The sequence below is a fragment of the Pseudopipra pipra genome, chromosome 23, assembly GCF_036250125.1.
Source record: "Pseudopipra pipra isolate bDixPip1 chromosome 23, bDixPip1.hap1, whole genome shotgun sequence".
Lineage (NCBI taxonomy): Eukaryota > Metazoa > Chordata > Aves > Passeriformes > Pipridae > Pseudopipra > Pseudopipra pipra.
In genome coordinates, this window is record NC_087571.1 from 6,275,618 (window position 1) to 6,296,277 (window position 20,660).

Below are 20,660 nucleotides of genomic sequence, written 5' to 3' on the forward strand. Positions count from 1 at the left end.
ACGGTGTAGGCTGGTGTCCATTGCTGAGCCTGGAATTAAAGGTGGTCTATTGATTAGGTGTTGGAGCCTGTTTTCCTTTCCGATGGACATTTACCAGGTCAAGTGGACTTTGACATGACAGTTGGAGATAACAGCCTGAGCATTCCTGGCTTGTGTCCCCTTTTCCCTTAAAAGAGAAGCGAGGGAGTAGTTCTGTGCCTGGTCTGATATTAAAGGACTGGGATTTTCCTGGCCCTTTGGAAGTCGAGCACTGCGTTTATTTAGGGAGAGGAGGAGAGCGTGAGCTGTGTGTGCCTGGCCCTGCTGGGCTGGCACATTCTGCTGACACCGAACGTTGCAGTTTACATAGAACTGCATTTCAGGAGCTGAATGTGGGTCAGCAGTGCTGGGGACACTGAGGAAAGGGAATGTTAATCATCCCAAAGGGCAGGAGGCCTGTATTCATAATTGTCTCTGCTGGAGCTGATGGAATAGAAGGGAACAGTCGGCAATTTACGTATTAACCAAGGCAGCAATTTACATTCAGTCCCTGCCCATGCAAAGTTGGACTCTTGTGCTCTGTCAGAGCTGCTCCGGTGGCTGGGCAGGAGCTGGAGGTGCTGCTCTGACTGGGATGAACTGGGCACCTGCAGGATATCTTGCTGCATCCTCCCTCCTGTCCCCCTCGCCTTTGTCTCTTCTCATCTTTCACAAGAAACCCTTTCTTGCTTCTGTGCTAAAAATCTTCTGAGTGACCCGCTGAATGAATTGTTTTCCACAGAATTTCCATTTATAAATCATCCAAGTGACTTCATTAGAATTCCAGCTCTGTTCAGGCGCTGGGGTTGTTTTTAATGCCACATTTTTTCATAAGGGCTGGTCAGGGAATGTTCACAGAGAGGACTTCATGAGTGCACCGTGGAGCACAGGTTGTGCTCTTTGGATGCTCCGTTTCAGCCTTCAGGAGCTGCTGGGGATGAGGAGGGAGGAGAGGGACCACTGTGGCTGCTGGGCAGTGTTGAGAGCTCCCTACTGTCCTTGTTCCTTCCCTTGCACCATCTCGGAGACAGGAGACCCAGCTGGAGTGTGGAGTGCTGTGTTCCTGCCGTGGCTGCACTGCACTCATGGGGCGTTTCGTTGGGAGATGAGGAGTCATTTTCACCCCTGTCTTTCTCGTGGAGATTGGAATTGACAGTCCTGGGAGAACACAGCTCCCTCCCAAGTGCCGTGATCTTCCCACTGGGCTGCCTTAGCTTCTTCCAGGCTGGTTGTCCACTTTTGAGTTGTTTTCAATAATAGCTGGTAGGGAGCAAAGCTCAGAGCAGGTTTCACTGACTGTGGTGGGATCCTGTTAAAGGGGGTACCTGGAGTTGTTTTAGTGGATAGTAACCCAAATCCATGATGCTTTAATCCTCGGCAGAACACAGCCCTTCTCTCAGCACAGGAGCACTGGAGAAAGGCTGGAATCGAGCTGATTTTTTTGGTAGGTTTTTAACAAGCTAAGCTTTTCCTGGAGAATGGGAGGCAGCTCTGCTCTAACTTGGAGGGGATGTTCCCTTCCATGAGTGAACCGGCTTAGTTTCTGTGGTTTGTCTTTGGGTGAGTTGGAGTCATCAGCAGAACACATTTTGCACCGGAGTTCTTGGAGGTGGGCACTGTGGCACTTAAACCCAGGATAAGAAGTGGTAGACTTCATGGATCACTGGGTTTGGCCTGGCACACTCTGGGGGCCCAACGAAAACCTGCCTGGATTTCTCTCCTCACGTGCAGAGTGCGCTCAGCCCAGTGGGTGGAAAAGCCCCGGTGGCTGCTGTGTCCTGCTCCTCCCGATCCCCGGCGTGTGGCAGCGAGGCACGTGGCTCTGGGCTGACTGTGGATTGCTCCCTCCAGCAGCGTGCCCGTGTGATAAGCCCCGTGCCGTGACTCATCGTCCTCGCGTCAAGTGGGATTGTTCAATGCCGGTGCCGCACGTTTCGCAATGACCTGTGCAAGGGCCTCGCCTGGTCACCTTCCTATGATCATTTTCCTTTTCTTCTGCAGCGTTTGTTGGTGCTTCACCCGTCCTGGTGGTTGTTTCTCATGGCCATGAGGAAAGCCGATGGCTGTGGATGGCTAATTCCGCAGGCAGCATTGTCCTGCTGCTCACAGGGCCTTTGTTCTCCTTGCTTGTGTGCTGCAGGAGAGTTGTATTTTAGTTCTCCTTTGGTGGGGAGATTTAGTAAAAGCCTAAAAGCTAGAAAGGAACTTTGGCAAAGCAGAGTTGCCACAGTGGGGATAAGACAGAGTATTTCCTAAAACCTCACAGAGGCATTGCCTTTATCAACTGTGGGCTGAAGTACTGACATTTTATGTTTCATTACAGCATTTCTCTTGCTGTAGCAAATAACATTTGATTACCAAGAGATTAATGCCAGAGCATGATTGAGTTGGAGACCAGGCTGCTTCTCAGGGAGTGCCAACAGGTATAAATGGGGCCAGGTCACTGTGGGCAGGGTGAACTAGTGGACCTGTGGCACCTGCCCTGAGCCTATTTGGGCAGGAGGAATAGTCTGAAAGAGCCAAGATAATTAATACCTGCTTCTGAGCTGTGTGGTTGTTAGCTTAATGGGAGCATGAGGGGGGTACATCTTTTGTACCTCTTCAGCCTGGCTGCTTCCCACCTCCTGTCCAGTGTCCCTCCCTCCCAAAGGTTTGCTGGGCAGGAGCTTTGGAGCTGCTACGACAGGAGAGAAGGTGAAGCAAACCCTGATCAACAAGGTGGTGGCATCTTTGGGCAGGTACAGAAACTGCCTCTGTGAGGAAAAGCCACTGACAGGAGCAGGGAGAGGAACGGCTGTGACACAAGCAGGGGTTGGTGTCTCTTTTCCTGGAGGGTCTCACAGAGGTTTTGTGAATGCTGCAGAGGCCTAATGAGGGTTTCTAGAAGCTGTCTCCTCATTTGTGTTTGAAGGAGGAATTACGTGAGAGGGAAATAAGGAAATGGCAGTGTGTTGCTGGGAGACTGGGCTCCTTGGGTATTAGACATTTTCACGGGGAAGCAGCACTAAGCTCCTTTTTCCTCTCGCTGGCTCTTGTATCAGCCTTGTGCAATGGCTGTGGCAATGTGCTGCCCCAGCAGCTTGCCCCTTCTTGCTCTCATCAACACGATTGCATAACAACTGTGTGTTTTCCCCATGAAAGGAAAGCTTTGGGAAGTTGCTCCAGCGTTGCCAGCAGAGTAGAATTCACCGCTTTGTGGTGGAAGTTCTCCCTGGCTGAAGAGATTCTCATGAGAATTGTGAGCATGATGGGTCCCACCACTGTCAGTCCCACCATCAACTGCACAGCAAGTTGTTGCTTTCAGCTGAACAGACACGAGCAAGGGTTAAACTGGCTCCAGTGTCTCCTTTTGGAGCTTGCAGGATTTAAATAGAGCAATTTGGAGATTCTCTAGTTAAACCATTGTACCCATTTAGTGCAGCCAAGGCCTTTCTGCTGATCCCAGTCCAGGGGTTTAATACGCTGTGTTAACACTTAGATGAAGAAACCACTGAAGGCTGATTCATTATTAGTCATTATGTGTCTTTTTCTGGTAGTTCTGACCCCAAATCTCTCTAGTTGAGGCTAAACCTTGCCCTCTCTGTTAAATGGCCATCAAAGGGGCTTCATAAAAAGGGAATTATGTGGCTTCAGCCAAGTTTCAAAGTAGTCGAATCATGCTAACCCACACAAACAAACTCCCACGGCCAGTGGAACTGACACGTTGAGCTCAAAAATAGCCCAGTGTGTGTGGGGGGAGCTGAGCCGAGCTCTGCTCTGCACGTCAGAGGATGGGCAGGAGATCCTGGAGCAGCCCCAGCACCGAGGTGGATCCCGTTGTACCCTACCGGGTGTTACCTTGAGGTGTTTGGTTCTTGCAGAGCCCGTGTCCTGGTCACAGTGAAATGTTGCTGTTGCCTCTGCATCCAGTCTTGGGGGCAATCTCTGGCCAGCTGGAGTTTGGGAGTGGGGTTCTCATAGCATGGAAGAACTGTAGCAAAGAGCTGGTCCTTTGTAGTACAGGCGTGTTGGGAGTGACTCCAGCCCGTGTGACATGCAGGACTTTACTGTGAGGAGATGGGCGCAAACCTGCAGTTTGTGGCCTTGGTAGCTTTGATTGTTGATACAACTTGATGGCAGGAGTGCAGATGCTCTTCCTGAAAGTCCTTTGGCCATCAAATGTTTGAAAAGAATGTATGATATGAGTGTTGGCTCATGCCCATCAGCTGGAGTGGGAGTGGGAGTGGCTCTGGTGTGGGCAGGGTTGGTGGTGGCTGTCAGAGGTGAACATGGCACTGGGAAAGCTCCCCATGGGAGTCAGGAGCTGGAGTTCCCGAGAATCTGTGTGAAGGAGCTGGCGAGTAAGGTGGGGATGTGGCTGCAGGAACAAAATGTGCCCTGGCGTGCTGGAAGGTGCAGCTGCAACGAGATGTGGCTCACCTGGCTTGGGATGGAAGTGCTGGGGTCAGCTTGTCCAGAAGGTGATTCAGCACAGCCTGAAGCAGTTCAGCTGAGCCACAGAGAGAATCTGGCCAGGGACTGGAGTGGGAGCCTGAGCAGCTTTCCAAGTCCTGCCTTGGCCATCTAACTAGGGCCTGCTCACAGGAGCAATCTGCGTGCATTGAGTTATCACCTTGATTTGCAGATGGATGAGGTGACTGGCCTGAATTTGAGTGTTGTGCAATGCAGGAGGTGACTTATTGACAGCCCAGTTGGGTGTTTTCATTGTAGTTCAGCTTTTCCCCGACGTTTCCCACTTTCCTGTATGGTTTGGCAGTCGCAAGCTCTGCCTTCAGCTCCTTAAAGCGTCTCATGCAGTTATAGTGCATTAATTATCGAGTTTTGAAGATGGTTTAGAAGAAAAGGAGTCTGTGGGGTATCAGCAGGCGACTGTGGGCCCAGAGCTGGAGGCCGGAGTGGTTTGACAGGGAGCCAGGCCCAGGACGACTGTCAGAGCTCCATTAGCCGAGCGCACGCCTCGGCACTGCTGGGAATACAGAGAATGTGGGGCCGCGGCAGCAGATTAAAGTGTTTCAATTAAAGTCTGGATTTGGAGGCTGCCTGCGTCTGCTGCCTTTCAGCAAGCAGATGGATGTTTCTCGTCTCCTTCCAATAACTTTTAAAATGTGGTTGGTCCTATTGGAAGGAGTTCTGAGTGACAGGGACGGGGTGAGGTGTTTTCAAGGCTGGGGAAGTGCGTGTGGATTTCTGCAGCAGGCGGGAAGACACATTTTTTCCAGGTTTTTCCTTACCTAAACAAGGCTCTCTCAGCTTGTTCTGGCTCTTTGGCTGACTTGGGCTTTCAGCTGTGTCTTTTCTTGGATAACCTCTGCCCGTGCAGGGAGTGTTATGTGCAGGAACACGTATGGAAGGTGTATGGAAGATAGCAGGGTGTGTGACAGACCCATGGCCATCACACTTCAGGCACAAGGCGTTTTTTTTTAAGGCTCTGGGATCTGCTGTCGTGTAGCCTGAAGTGCTTCTGAATTTTTTGCCTGCATTCAGGCTCATCAGGTGCTTCCAGGTGTGTTTCTGGCCCCTCTCAGGGGAGGGTATCTTTGGAGCCCTGAGGCTTCTCGCTGCTGGGCAAAGGCAGCTGGATTGAAGCTGATGCCTAAAAACTAATTGTAGCATTTCGCAACATGAAGTGTTTTTAATGGAAGGAGTAAGTCGACAAGCTGTATGTCATTGTGTGTGAAGTGTGATCAGATAACACACTGAATTGCAGCAGCGATCCTAATTGGGGCTGGTTCCTGTCTTGGATGGAAGGATACAGTCTGTTCAGGTGTCGTGCTGCCCTTGCAGGAGTCTAGAGCAGTGCTGATGCACAGGTTTACCCTTGACAGGTAGGCACAGCTGGTTAGGTCTTCTGGAATATAGACTGCATGACAATGGCAGTGAAGAAATTAGGTGAAAGAATGCCTCGTGTCATGTGTGGCTAAATCCTTACGAAGGTGTTTGTCTGTGCTTCCCTTCAGCTGAAACAATCAGTGCTAGAGGAAAGCATTTGCTTTCAGTGGCTGTGGCAGCGTGACCGCGTCTCTGCGCGCCCCAAATTTGAGTTTGAGCTCATAGCACTGGCAGCAACCGAAGATGAAAAGCATTAGTCTTGGTACTTAGTCTTTCCTCTCTAGATGTGCTTGTAGGAAATCCTTGGGCTGTAATCTTGCAAGTGGCTCTGTCAAGGTTATCAGCCTGGCTGGAGTGCTGCTGACGGGCGGGCTCCGGGCAGCCTGTGCTGCCTGCTCGCTGCTGCCGGGAATTGTCCCGGCCTCAGACAGGGAAAGGGTCATGTGCTGTGTGATTTATGGCAGGTTTTCTCATTCCCAGGTGGCAGCAGACAATGGTGCTCTTCTGCGGGAAGCTCCTGTTGCAGTTGTGTCTTCTTCACCCTGAGGCTGGAACAGCTGTAGCTGCTTTCAGCGGTTTTGGAGGTCGTAGGGCTCCCCCTGCTCCCCCCACCAAACTGATTACGATACAGTTTAGCTTGTAGTCTATTTTTTTGCACATGTAAATGTGCCATTAACCAAACTGCATCGTCCCCAGCAGCCATGAAGGAGCATGTTCTCAGCTGTACAAAGCCCATCTATGTTCTCGCATCTCCGGCACTCTGACACAGTGAGGGGGTTGTCAGTCGTACAGCAACTGTTTGTTTTCAAGCACAATCTCATTGGAAACCAATAAAAATCATCCTGATTCATTCTCTGTATAAGGATTCTAATACTTGGCTTCCACAGAGGTGGTTTTTCCCTGAGCTGCTCTGGGAAGTGTAAGATAAAAAAAAACAAAACAAAGATTTTTCCTTTCTGTTGGTTAATTCAGCTGGTTTGTGTTAGAAACAAAGTGCAGAGCTGGTGGAGAAGGAAATCACAGTTGCTCCCTCCCCACTTGCTGCAGCGTGGGTGTCGTGTGCCCACTGCCCTGGCAGAGCTGAGGTGCACGGGGAAACCTGTGCTTAGTCAGAACAAAATATTAATGTGTTTTTTCATCCAAGTTGAGACTCCCATTACATGGTAAAATGACAAGCTGAAGGCTGACTATAGGTATTTTCCCACTCAGTGGGAGCTTGTGCAGTTTCTGAGTCATTTGCTGGCAGTGTGGGCCTTAGTCTCTGGTTTGCCTCGTGTGTGTGTGTGTGTGTGTGTGTGTGTGTGTGTGTGTGTGTGCGCGCTGCTGGTCCCAGTTTGGTTCCACAGACACAACTGGATCCTTGTTTTCGCTCACCATCGACACAGTTGGGTATGAAGTTAGTTCCTTCATGTGAGCTCAAAGGAAAATGTAGTGGTTCAGGGACTGCAGTCTGGGATTTGAAACCATACCACCTTTTTTTAAAGGTAAGGGTGGGATGCAGCCCCTAATTATGAGGGTCACTAAATTGTTGAGTTCCTTTCTGAATGATGATCAAATCACTTGTAGGGCTTAACTTAAAAGGCAGATGGGTTTAGGATGCAAGATAAACTCTTCAGAGACGTGTCAAATTTTGCATGTCCTGAGACAACATGAAGGGAGCACCTAATCCTGATCTAGATGAGGTTTTATATAAGAGGTGTAACTAAAGTTGCCTTGAAAAGTGCTGTGGGCAAACTAACCAGCACGTGGCCAAACAGTTTGTGGGGGTGTTTGGGTTCCTTGTTGCTCTCTGATAGCAACAAGGTGCAAAGCATCAGTTGCTTTAGTGCAGCAGGAAATTAGTGGGAAAACTAAACGTGTCAGAGCTTTCACCATGGCAACAAAGCCCTGCTCGCAGCACAGCGAGACAAAAGCAGGTCAGGTCTGTGTGGAGCAAGGTGGGAGCCTTCTCCAGGCTGAGTGTCTCCAAACCTGCCCTTTTCCTGGGCAAGAGAGCGTGATGTAAAGGGCTGGTAAGGTGACAATGAACTTCAGGATTTGGGGTTGGGAATTAGAAGTGGTTTCTGCCCATCTCATGCTTGTGTCAGCAGAGCATCTGACTTGGGACGTGGTCACTACCCCAAGGCTGCCAGAGCTCAAGGAGTGTTTGGACATCACCCCCAGGCACATGGTGGGATTCTTAGGGCTGTCCTGTGCAGGGCCAGGAGTTGGACTTTGATGATCCTTGTGGGTCCCTTGCAACTCAGGGTAGTGTTTCATTCCATGATTTTATGCTTTGGGAAGGCCACAGTGGATGGGAATGTTTTATAAATGCCAAACAGTCATTCAGGTTGTTTCCCTTTCCCTGAAACTGATTGTAAATAACAGAGAGGTTGTATGTGACAGTGCCCAGCATAATTGCTTAATTCTTGGACTCTTTCTCTTGGATTTGTGAACAGCCCACGGGTTGCATGAGCACCAGATCACGTTCTGATGGCACACCACAAGTCTGCTCATCTATCTTCTCATTCCATGTGTTCCAGCATTTTGAGCCCTTCGATGAGGTCACCAGGACAGGGTTGAGCAGCAGTGGCATCAGTGACACATGGAAGAGCCATCTCTGCTTCTGTCCCCCCGACAGCGTCTCTCAGCACACGTGGTTTGGCCATCCCCAGGCAGGCCCCAGGCCACGGTGGAACACACAGCAGCGGGCTCTGAGCAATGCTCCCACGGTGCTGCCACTCAGGAGTTGTTTTCCCCATAATTGAGCAGGATATTAAAAGGTTTATGGTTTACAGTTACAGGCGTTGCTCTGGCCGGAGGAGCGTCGAAATCGATACGGCAATTACTGCCGGGCTCGTCACGGGTTGTGACTCTCACATGCTTGGGGAGACAAAAGTGGAAGTGGCTGGAGGAGTGCCACCAGCGGGGTGGCCACAGGTCTGCCTCTGAGCCAGGGACAGGGTGCTGGGCAGCATTCCTGAGCCAGGGAAGGGGTGCTGGGCAGGTGTCCTGCACCTGCCTGCCATGAGCCCCTCGGAGGCACACAAAGAACTTGCAGCCGGGCTGTCAGCTTTGCAGAAAACAAATACTAAAAGGGGGAAAAAAAGGCAACTTTAGAAGTGCTCTGAGAGCAAGAATATTTTATACAATTTGCTTATTCCTGCTGCCTTCTCTTTGGATTTGTCCTCGAGGCCACAACTGAACTGAGGAGGGAAATGGCAGCAGTGACCAGGCCTGGGTGGCCCTGGTCGGGAAGCACTGCTTCCTGCCGGATTTGCATCCCAAGCCCTAAGTCAGCACTTCGGGGCTGTGTGTGGTAGGGTGCCCTGGCTTGTTGGAGTGAGTCATCATTCAAATAGTCACCAGAGCAAACGTGCTTGTCCAAACAAGAGCAGCTCTGCAGAGGCACCCCGGCTGCTCCGAAGCAGTTACGTGTCTGAGGTGAACAGCAAAACGCTTCTTGTTTTACCACCTGCAGGTCTCCAGAGTCCCAAACCCTGCACAGTAGTCGGTGTGGTAGCACCGCCCTCCCTGCTGCCTGGAACAAAGCTTGCTTCCTGTCCTCCGAGGTCAGATCCTATCGAGTTGGAGGGAGCAGTGGTTTGGGCTGAGCAGATGTTTTCCTCGCTGGGTCCCAGAACAAAGGCTGCTCTGCAGTGTCTCCACTGGTGCCTCCTCCTCCTTGCAGGTGGAAACCTCAGCTGTGCATCTGAGTTTAGTGGCGTGATTCAGTGCTAGGATGGATGCTCCAGTGGTTGGTTAGAATAGGAATATCCACTCTCAATTAAAATGGTGATTAAGATAGCTTTTTATTTTTTGCCAGGCTCCTTTTCCTTATCTTAATTGTGTTTTAAGATATCGAAGGCAGTTCCAGTCTTCTGTTTGTTTTGATCCTTTGTTTTCAGCAGGCTTTGCACAGGAGAGGCTGCAAGTGGCTCTGCAAGAGTGACAGTGTCACGGGAGGGTGGTTTGAGATTTCAGAGTCCTCCTATTTCAGGGCTGGAGTAAGAGTTGTTTGTGATGTGTGACTTGAGTGAGTCACCTCCAGTCAGAGGCAGCTGTCAGCCACAGCGACCTGCACACGGTCCGACCCATGTGCACTACACCTGGCTGGGGTTATCCCGAGCAGGGCACCTCCAGCAGGGGCCTGGCTGGGGCTCCAGCCTTCCTTTCCCATGGGAAACCATTACACCTGCGTGGGAAAAGCACTGTCACCTCAGCTGTGGCCTGCCTCCTGCCACGCTCCTACCCTGTCAGCTTTTGGGGAGATTCCTCTCCCAGACGCCCTCCTGCCTGAGGAGCACTGCTTTTGGTTCTCTGGCTGTTTGTGTTAAGTGTTAAGAAGCTGCCCGGCCTCTGGCCCCACTGCTGGGCAGAGAGTGTTGTGACACTGTTCTGGTGGCACTGTTTTGGCTTTGGATAACGTTTCTCTTTGCGATGGCCCCTCTGTCCTTGGGCGTCCTGCGGTTGTGTCTCTGGCTGTCGGCGCGGTCAGCTCGGCAGCGCAGGGCAGGCACAGCACCAGGGCAGGTGCAGCCCAAGCACGGGGCTGACGTGCCTCCTTGGGTCTGCCTGGGTGGTTTTGTGGCTGATGGAAGAGTTATAGAGCTGGTGAGGCTGGGAAGGGAATTGTGCCCTGTTCCAACACAAAGGTGAAATCAACTCCTGCTGGCGTGGTCCTGCTGCTCTGGCCCTGGCAGCATCCATTGAGGGTGACAACGCCGGGCTCGCCATGTGGGAATCCTTCCGTGGAGTTCATTTTCCTCATTGTTGGCAAACTGTGAGCCAAATGTGTACACAGTTTAGAGCAACAACTTCCTATTGACAGTGCTTTCAGAGGAGCTGTTGTTTATAAAGCGAGGGATTTCCAGCTTTGTTTTTCTCTCTCCAGTGCAGAGTAAACTCTAGAAACTGAATGTTTCATTTTCTGACTGCTTGATAATAGTCGTTGGATTCTGCTGCTGTTGGTGAAACCCACAGGCTGACGGGAAGGCTGAGTTCTGTATTTTGGATGTTTCTAGACCTATATGCAGTGTAAGACCTCTGAGGATGGGTGGAATACGGGTGACAAAAGGTGTGTGAACAGGAAACACAGATCTCCAGCTGAACGTTACACCTTGGCTCTGTGATAGTGGTGGTAGTGGGAAGGTCTTGACACAGGCTCTGTGTTTCAGCTGGAAGAGAAATTTAGGTGATATGGGAACAAGAGGAAAAAAGGAAGGAAAATATGTGTATTCTTGCTGTTTGGTCTGTGTTTGTGTGGCACGGACAGCGTGAGCAGTGCTGTGCTGCTCTCCTGTGTGCTGGGACTACGTTCTTAATCCTGCTGCAAAAAGCTTTTTGGGGAATGAAGGAATTGGGATCCATTCTCGCTGATGTGTACAAAGTACCTTTTCATGGCACTGCCCAGCCAGTTCCATCGGGGTGAGCGGCAGCGGTTGGGCTTCGCTCCAGGGTGTTCCATCTCACGCACACGTATGACAATGTTGTAAAAACATAAATCCCTAAGCCTCTCCTGGTGATATTACTGTCATTACTCTGCTAGTAGTTTTCAGAAGTTAGGGTTTAAGTGGTTCCCTGAGTCTGTCCTCTCCTGCGATGTGTCTAAAACCGCCCCTGGAATTAGTGCCAAACACGGTGGTTGGAAGTCAGGTTGAGTGACGCCTTCGGCAACCAGCTCAAGATCAGCAGGAGCAGATACAAGATACTCGGTTGCTGTTCAAGCTGATAGTGCCAGGGAAATATTTAGCACATAGGTGACACTTCTAATCTTTAAAGCACTTCATAAACATTGGCTAATCCCACAGTGCAGTTCTTGGTTGGCAACCTATCTGTCTTCCCTGGAGAGAACAAACGGCTGGAGGACTCTGGGAAGCTGCAGTACAAGGCTGTGATAGAGCTTGAATTTCAATTGGATTTTTTAAAAGTATAATACAAGCTACAAGATTCGCTGCTTCTGTGAGCTGAAGCAGCTGAGCTGCGTGCACTGCACCCATACCTGGAGTGGGGATTCCCTGGTGGGACAGTGGACTGAGCTGTGCAGCAGGGCGAGGGAGGGTCAGGAGAGGTATTTTTAATTCTGTGAGCACAGTTGTCCTCTGCTCTTTGGTAGCTCATCCTCTGCCTTCCTGGGGACCCCCAGCTTGGCTCTAGGGCCTTTCCAACTGGCTGTGGACAGCACATCTGTCCCCTTGAGCACACCTTGGGGCCTGGCTGGGCAGCTGCATGAGGTGCCGTGTGAGCACCAGCCCTGCAGGAGAGTCACTAGCAGTCGGAGTGGGAGTCCTCAAAAGCAAACTGTGGCAAAACACTGATGTACAGCTGTGGTTTGCTGTGAGGAGAAAAGCAGAATGACTTCTGCTCTTCAAGAGCTTGACCCTTCCCTTCAGCACCCTGCTCTCATGGGAAGAGCAAATCCACAGGCAGGGAAGGTGAGTGCCTATGGGGTTCATCAGCTGCACCCCAGGTCATCAGTGGCAGATGAGCACCAGACCCAGTAGGTGAGTGAAAGGGAGGTGGGAAATGGCACTGGCTGCAGTACCAGATGAGGCATCTCCTCGAGCCTTGGGGCAGCCCCGGCTGCAGCTCTGAGAGTGCCCGAGTCCCCGAGCTGCCGGCTGAGGAGGGAGGAGAGGCTCTGCCTCTCATGTTGAAACCGGGGCACTGTGGAGGAAGGAACGTAAGATTTGTATCATCAAAGGCTGAAAGCAAGAGGGAACATGATTTTGTAGCCTAGTGATGAGGGAACTCCCCTGGGAGGGGATAGGGATCAGCTTCCATCTGTGCTCCAGGGACTGTTTATGTATTTTGTGTTGAGAATTGCTGGATGAAGCACATCTCGAGCTGCACTGAGTTTCTGAGGAGTAAATGGTGGTGTACTGGGTTGGCTGACTGTGCTTCACCACCACTGGGGCTTCTGCACTTGCCTTGTCTCTTTTAGACTGTTTTTAGGGCAGGGACCTTGGTTATTTACAGCTGAGTTACCAGAGCTTAGGGAATTAATACGTCTCGTGCCCACTGCAAGTATTAACCAACCACAGGAGTACTACCAGTGTTCTAGGAGGAAACTACAGCATGTTTGTTTGACCTTCTTCAGATACCCAAAGGTGTAAAGATAATGCAGTGTGTGAGACAGCTTTGACCAGAAGATGAGGTAGTTATCAGGAGTTACGAGCTGACAAAGAACCAGTGTTGTTTAGATCTTGTGATTAAGTCCTTTCACTTCTGATTTACTACTCGGGTATCTAAATTGCTTAATGAGAGAGAGTAATATGAAAGTAGTAAGGAAGCCTGGTTTCCAGTAAGCTTAAACCACAAGGGGTTTATCAGAATCTGGGGGGACAGTCCTGCTGTGTATTAATAAAGAAACCAAAAAGGGTTTCTTTGCTTAACAGCTCAGAAGACAGAATATATTCTAATGTTTTTCAGCCTTGGTTTGTAAAAGGTGAAAAAGGTAAGCCAGGTGAGGTGTACAGAAGTAACTGCTCACTTGCTATCAGAAGTAGAAACTACAAGGGCGTTGTTGCATAAAACAAGCCTGGTCCTGTAGCATTTTGTTTAGATAAAAGATACAGAGAACCCTCGGCAGTACCCTGCAGTTATTTACAAGTGCTCGTGACTTAATGAGCCCGTTCCGTGGGGCGGCCGGGTCAGCCAGCGCGGTGGGGAGGGGGCTGAGGCAGGGAATGGGGTGACCTGGTGGGAAGGTTGGGGCTTGGAGCAACCTGGTCTGCTGGAAAGTGTCCCCGCCCATGGCACAGGGGTGGAACTGGGTGGTGTTTAAGGTCCATTCCAGCCCAAACCAGTCTATGATTCTATTCCATGATCCTGTGATCGGGCACTATGTGGCAGCGCCAGCTTTGTCTGCACCACCACCGACTGTTGGCCAGGGAAGTTGTTTTGATTAGCTGCATCATCCTTGTCTGTGCAGGGATGAATGTTTTCCTCACAAACACCAACCACCCAGCAAGGAGACTATCAGCTCATGTGGAAGAGGAAGGGTCTGAGCTTTATATAATCTGTTGGCTCAAAGACTTTTCAGAAACAAATCTTGCGACTGAGCTAGAGGCTAATGACAGCAATATGTCTGCTGGCAGCCAGCAGTGATTCAGAATAGCTTTGGATCTATCCATATGCTCTTCTCCTTGCGTTACTTCTCAACAGAGCTGAGTGCAGTTGAGGAGGGGTTTGAGGAGGGTGTGTGGCATGGGAGAGATTCCAGCTTACCTTCTGTCGGGGTAAATCCACTGCCTGTCCTCCAGACTTCCTGCAGAATGGCGGTGCAGAGAGCTCAGGGAGCGTGAGGGAATCATCTGCTTGCGTGCTGTTACTTTTTACATCAGAAAACGTCATGGCACTGTAAATAAACCCTTCCCTAGTAAAGAATGGGCTGTATATGGGGTTGCTGTGGAGCCTCATCGCTGTAAATTAATTTCCTTAAACAGCTTCTGCAAAAAAACTCTGATCTGTGACTGGATGGCTGCCCTTCTTGAGTGTAGCTTTAGGAGCCCAGGAGGGCATGTGTGCAATGCAGAATGCCTGCTGTTTCCAACCAATACTTGCACTCTTTTCTTCTTTCTCCTTAGGTAAATAGCTACAGCACTTCAGCAAACCCTCTGTCAGCTCTTTGAGACAGGGATTTTCTCCTAATGCTTGCAAAAGGGCAAGTCCCACCACTCATGAATGTCTTGGGATGCAGTAAGAGTGGGGTAGAGGTGCCCTAGGCCACCCACTCTGAGATGCAGTGACAGCCTGAAGGAAATCTGTGCCCTGCTCCACAAAGACTACATTTGGGGTGGTTTAGGTCTTGCTTTCTCCTTTTTATGGCTCTTACCTGGTGGTTTTGTACCGCAGCTGATAAGTTATTGATGCTGCTCATCCTCCTTCCTGCACACCTCTGCAGGGATGTGCAGCCGAGGCAGGATGAGTAATGCCTTTGGAAGAAGTGTTCCCCTAACCTTTTATGCTGGATGCGTACATCAAGCATTTGAATCTCTACATTTTCCATTGCACTGGGATGACTGTACATTCCTATCAAATGATTCATTGGATTAACATAACTTTTCTACGAACCAAAATATCTCTTCAGACCCTCAGAGCTAAAGGGATCTTTAGCAGATGCACTGTTGGATGCTCCGTGTGTGTCTTCCGCACCAAGTGCTGTGTACAGACACACTGGAGTGTGAGGCTGTCCTTTTTCTCCCCCTACAAGTGCACTCGGTTCCCTCACATTCCATTTCAGTGACGTTGGAAAGCTTTTTTCTTTCTTTTTCCCCAGAGGGACCGAGCAGAGCTGTTTACCCTCAGCTCGCCAGCTTCCCCTCGGAGAGCAGGACACGGGATGAGCGTGAGGGGGAAGGAGGGGAGAGCACGGGTTCTGCTCCGAGTGGAAGCAGTTTGATCCTCACCTGCTGAGGTGCTGTGCTGCTGTTCATTTGACTTCTGCAGCTCTGTTTGGGTTTCCACGGGCTATGCTGAGCACATGGGCTGGTTTTGCATTTAGCTGTGGGACTGTGCTTGAGGCTCTGTAGCTGCTTGTGCCAATTTGTGGAGTGCCATTGCTGCAGCGTAGTTCCTGGATCCATCCCTCGAGAGCTGCTCCTCGGAGAGCTGCATCTTGCAAAACTGCTGCCCAGAAATGAGGCACGTTCTGTACGAGCAGCACACCTCGGTCTCAGGGCTGCCAGAGTCAGAGCCTGTGTGGCTGTGGTGTGACTGTGGAGATGAGTGTATCCCAGAAGGTTTGCCGGGAGATAATTCCAGGCTGTTCCTCCAGACTTGCTGATGTAGGGTTGTTTTTCCTTGGTTGTTGTGAAACTGCCCTCAGTGTGCACCTTATCTCAGAGCTGCTTGCCTGTCTTGCTCATTAGCAGCCACGTCTTCCTCCTCCTGGAGCATCGCTCTCGCTTCTGGGCTGCTTTCCAGTTGTGTTTATCTGTGCGCTGGTGAGCTGTGCTCCCTGGACTAGTTGTTCCTGAACAGTAAGCTGGGAATGATTTCAGCTTGGCAGTGCTGCAATGCTCTGTGCCCGTGGGTAGCTGTGCCCTGCCCAGCCGAGGGGTGCTGTGTGTGCCCATGTCCTGCTCCTCTGGTGACACTGAGCACGGTTTGGCTCCGGCACCCCTGCGAGCTGGCCCTGCAGCTGGACTTGCCTCTGTTGGGGTGTGAAACCATTATTTAAACTTTAACTCCTCTTAATGTGATTTTTTGTTTTTATTAAAGTTTTAAGCCTTTCCAGGTTGTTAATCCTGCTGGAATGATGGGCCTGTCGTTTGCAGCTCCCCAGGATACACAGGCTGTGTGCTGTGAGGGTGCAGCTAATGACTTCATAGCAGGTTTTATAGTCTGACCTCCAAGCCTGTTGGTTATGTCTGGGAATGAGCAGAGGAATGTGATGCATTGAAGCTGTAGCTTGTAGGAAACCCCTTTTTGTAGGTCTTTGCTGATGGCAGTGACTTACTCCCCAGCAGGCTCGTGGGTTCTTTACAAGGTGCATGTAATGACCCTGGCCCATTATAGTTATCTCAGATGTCACTGTTATTTATTCTCTGAGACTCTACCACATTCCATTACCACGGAGAAGTTCTTGTTTTCCCTGAGGCAGGTGTTACATTTAAGGAATTTTTGGTACTTGCTAGAATAGAAACTCATTTTCATTTTGTACCTGAATCATAGAAAGTCAAGCTAACATGACACAGCTTGGTTCTGCAGAGACAGAGTTCTCTTGCACCACACAGATCTCTGGCTCTGCTTGACTCTTTCTTCTCCTCAGCACCACTGAGAGTGGTGATGATTGTTAGTGTGACCAGTCCTGCAGTGGGTAAATAAACATTTTTTTTCAACTGCATTTAAAGAGAGAAAAAATACTAATCAGCCTTGTGAGACAATGCCCTTAGTTTCTTGCTGCTGTAGTTCAAATTAATAAAAATCTCATTTATCTCCTTCTGGTAATATATGTCCCTGGAGAGCAAGGTCATGGCAAACGATACAAATGAATGAATAGGGGAGATGGGAAATGTGATCTGAAATTCCTGCAGGCTCGCTCATCTCGCACCCTCTGTGTGTCAAGGGAGCCTGGATTTACGTCACTGTGCCTTACATAAGGATCTATAATGTGATAGCTCCCGAGGTTGTGTGGGTCTTGGGAGGCTCCTGTGTAATTGGTTCAGTGTGCACTCAGCAGAGCTGCACAGCTTCCATGGATGGCTCTGCAGCCAGGGTTGGTGCTTGGGAGCCTCTGTGCAGCCCAAAGGTCTATTTTTTTTCCTTTAACCATCACCATTTTCTCTGGCATTCCAGCTGTTGCAGGAGTCTTGGATGGTTAAAAATGCTGAAGAGGTGAAGAGTGCAGTTAAGGTGTAAATCAGCTCCCTGAGGCCAAGCAGTCAATATTTCCCAGAATCCTTGAGGTTGGAAAAAACCTCCAAGTTCACCGAGTCCCCCCTGTGCCCCATCCCCACCTTGTCCCTCAGCCCAGAGCACTCAGTGCCACGTCCAGTCCTTCCTTGGACACCTCCAGGGATGCAATCAACCTTTTGCCCAAAGCTGGTGAATTGCTTGTTAAATAACTCCCTAGCTCTTGTGCTCGGGTACTCCAGTGGCAGCAATGCATTCTGGACGTGCCCTGACCGATGTGCACGTCCCCAGATAAGCAGAACTGCAAAACTAAGGCCTGTTACAGAAGTTCTGTGCTTAATTACTGCAGGTCTTGGGGCATATCCTGTGTCTTGGCTGCTGAGCAGGGGAGTGGGGCAGTGCTGCCCAGGGCTCTGTGTGTGCTGTGCTGTGATCACTGGTGAGCTCCCGGGCCTGACATTTATGTAGTGGTCTTGTGATACTCCAGGTTTAGAAGGCAGGCAGCTTGTTTTACTGGGCATGTCATCCGATAGCCGTACAGTATGAGCTCCTGGCTGAAGTCCCCTCTGACTGTACAGCCCAGGGCTGAGGGCTCTCAAGTGCTGGAGCTCAGGGGCCACGTAAAAAACTGTGGCTGAAGATGCTGGGGGGGCTCAGCCTGGCGTAAAAGGGGCTCGGGGAGGACCTTCTCACTCTCTCCAACTCCCTGACGGGAGGGTGGAGCCAGGTGGGGGTCAGGCTCTGCTCCCAGGGAACAAGTGACAGGACAAGAGGAAACGGCTTCAAGTTGAGCCAGGGGAGGTTTAGACTGGATATTAGGGAAAGCTTTTCCATAGAAAGAGTGGTCCAGCACTGGAACAGACTGTCCAGGGCAGTGGTGGAGTCACCATCCCTGGAGGGTCTTAAAAGCTGTGTAGATGTGGCACTTGGGAACATGGTTTAGTGGTGGCCTTGGCAGTGTCACTGGACTGATCTTAGGGGCTTTTCCAGCCTAAACAATTCTGTGATTCCAAGGGAGCAGGACAGACTGAGACCTTTATTTGATGAGACAAGGGTGATGATGGTCTGTTCCATGCATAGCACCTTTCTGGGCTGCCATTTTCAATTAAGAGCTCTGAAAACAACAAAAAAAGTCCTCTAAGGGAAATGAAGCCCTGCCTTGGCAGCCCCTCTGTCTGATCTTTGGGAAGTGCAGATGTGCATCTTGGAACAATTTACTCCTGGTAGTGTTTAGGGCTACCAGAGTGACTGTTTATTCCCACATATGGAGCATGGTTTCAGAAGGTAATTTAAACAAATGGAGCGCCACTTCCAATTTCTCAGACTTCTAGTTTAGAAGCCAAAACTGTTCTCCTGGCTCCAGCTTGCCCACCCTGGCTGTATCAGTTCCCACATGGCCTGCCAAGTTTGCAGAGAACTATCTATGGTCCCTTTTTCTTTCTAAGGAGGTAAAAATCCCTTGGCTGAGAGCAGTTTGAGCTTTGTTGGGACGTGGAGTAGGGCAGGGATGTGCAGGTTCTGGGCAGGGAAAGGTGTCAGCAGGGAAACGCCTGACTGGGACTGACCTGTGTTGTTTCTGAAGTCACAGAGATTTTATGAGCTCCCATCTGCCTTCTGCTCCTGCCACAGCTCACGGGGTTGGTTCTGCAGGAGCAGCTGAGCTGTGTGAGGGGGTTAACAAAAGCCGTGACGTGCTCGGAAGCTCCGCGCTCCTGGTTCCTGCTGGATGCTGCCAAACAGCTTTAGTTCCTGCTGCTGCACTTTGGGAAGGGTAGTTTGGGATCAGAAAATGCCTGTTATCCCTGTGCTGTATGGTCAAGGAAAACACACCCCTGTTCTGTGGCTGTTTGAACTGGAGAGTTGCCTTAATCTATGGTTCTTTTGCTTTTACGTGCACCTCTAAGGTCTAGGCTAAGCAGAATGATTTAGTAGCACATCAGTTTGTGCTTGGGAAAGTAAATGTTTTCAGTCTACTGAAAGCAAATGGGAATGTCTGGTCAGTGTCCTGGTGCAATGAGTCCTGACCTGCTGCTTGGAATAAATAGGAAATACTGTGACAGGGGAAAAGCAATGTATTTTGAGCCTGGTGCACGTGTGTGGAAGGGAGCAGTGCTGGTGAGAGTCACTGAGTCGCCTCCCAAAGTTGCACAGTGGTTCCCCAGATGTTTGCAGTGGTCACGGACTTGTCTACTCTGTGCTGCTGTTACTCTGGGATCCCATGAGCTGTCTGACCTGCTTTATATGTGTGAAGTGGCTCAAATACCCAGAATTCAGACACATGAAGTTGTGTGCTGCAGACTTGGTTTAGGACCCCCAAACGGATCTGTAGGGTGGCTGTATTTGTTTGGTTTTTGTTTTCTTGCAGTTTCTGCGTATATAAAAGAGGCTTTGTCCTCTGTGGGCCCTGAATTTCCCACGTACAAGGAGAGGCATTGAGAGAATTCCAGGCTGCGGCTTTGCTTCCACGTGCCCCTGCTGCATTTACCTGTATTTAGTGCATGTCTCTGACTCAGTGTTTACTCTTCAGTATTTAAACATTCCCTAGAAATTAAATCTTTTAAGAACATTATTCTTCACACCAAGTGCTTGTAGAAGCCCAGTTGTGCAATGCCTACGCTCATGTATTGGCTGCTGTCTCACTCCCTCGGAACAGGATTTACGGTGGCAAAGCAAAGCAGCAGCCACAATTAGAATTTGGGTACTACAGCGCTGAAGTGCTTTCAAAATAGCAGTGTCTGTGCTCCAAAAATACTCCATTGTCCCCTGCTTTAAGTTTTGGAGCTGGTGACAGCCATGGTTACTTGTGAGCCCTGAGGGTGCCCAGGGCAGAATCCCTCTCAGAACTCTTCGGGCACCTGAGCCCTTGGTGCTGCCTGTTGGAATCAGTTTGATTTGCATGGATGGAGCAGCAGGGATAAGAGTGACACCCGTTGCTGTTTGATTTCTGGCCCTTTGCCACGTGCTGTCACCAACCTGGGGCTAATGGCCGTGTGTGACATTTGGAAGGCAGAGGCTTGGCCGGGGTGATTAGTGGGAAGCTCCCATTGCCCCTCCTTACCTGAATTCCCTCCTCAGAGCTGTGCTGTGCTGCAGCTTGCAGAGAAAGTGAATCATGAGCATGAGATCCATCCTCTGCCATGCAGTGACACCCAGGATCTGTCACAGGTCTCTGCCCTGCACGTGAGGCAGGTTCCTGGGGGGCTTTGGCAGCCTCTGGTCCCAAGTCCCACAGCAGTGACCGTCTGGGCACCCTTTTGTTCACACCATGCTGTGCCACAGGGCCCTGAGAGCCCCGGGGCTGTATCATGCTTTGGCTTTGAAGTAGGTTTTCAGCTCCTGAGCACTGTTATCTGTGGGTTTAAGTCATTTCTGCTGATAAGGGAAATCAGATACTCTTGTTGGAAGTGCCTTGTAGGCTTCTCTAGTGTTGCAATTCAGTTCTGCGCCCAAGTGAAAGGTGATTCTCTAACAAGTTG

The 20,660-nt window shown here is 50.3% G+C and overlaps 1 protein-coding gene across 4 annotated transcripts in view; it reads left to right on the top strand.

Annotated features, from left to right (window-relative positions):
• The window catches only part of SIK3 (SIK family kinase 3), a 72,741-nt gene that overhangs the window by 2,441 nt on the left and 49,640 nt on the right, over nucleotides 1-20,660 (top strand). The window lies entirely within an intron of this gene.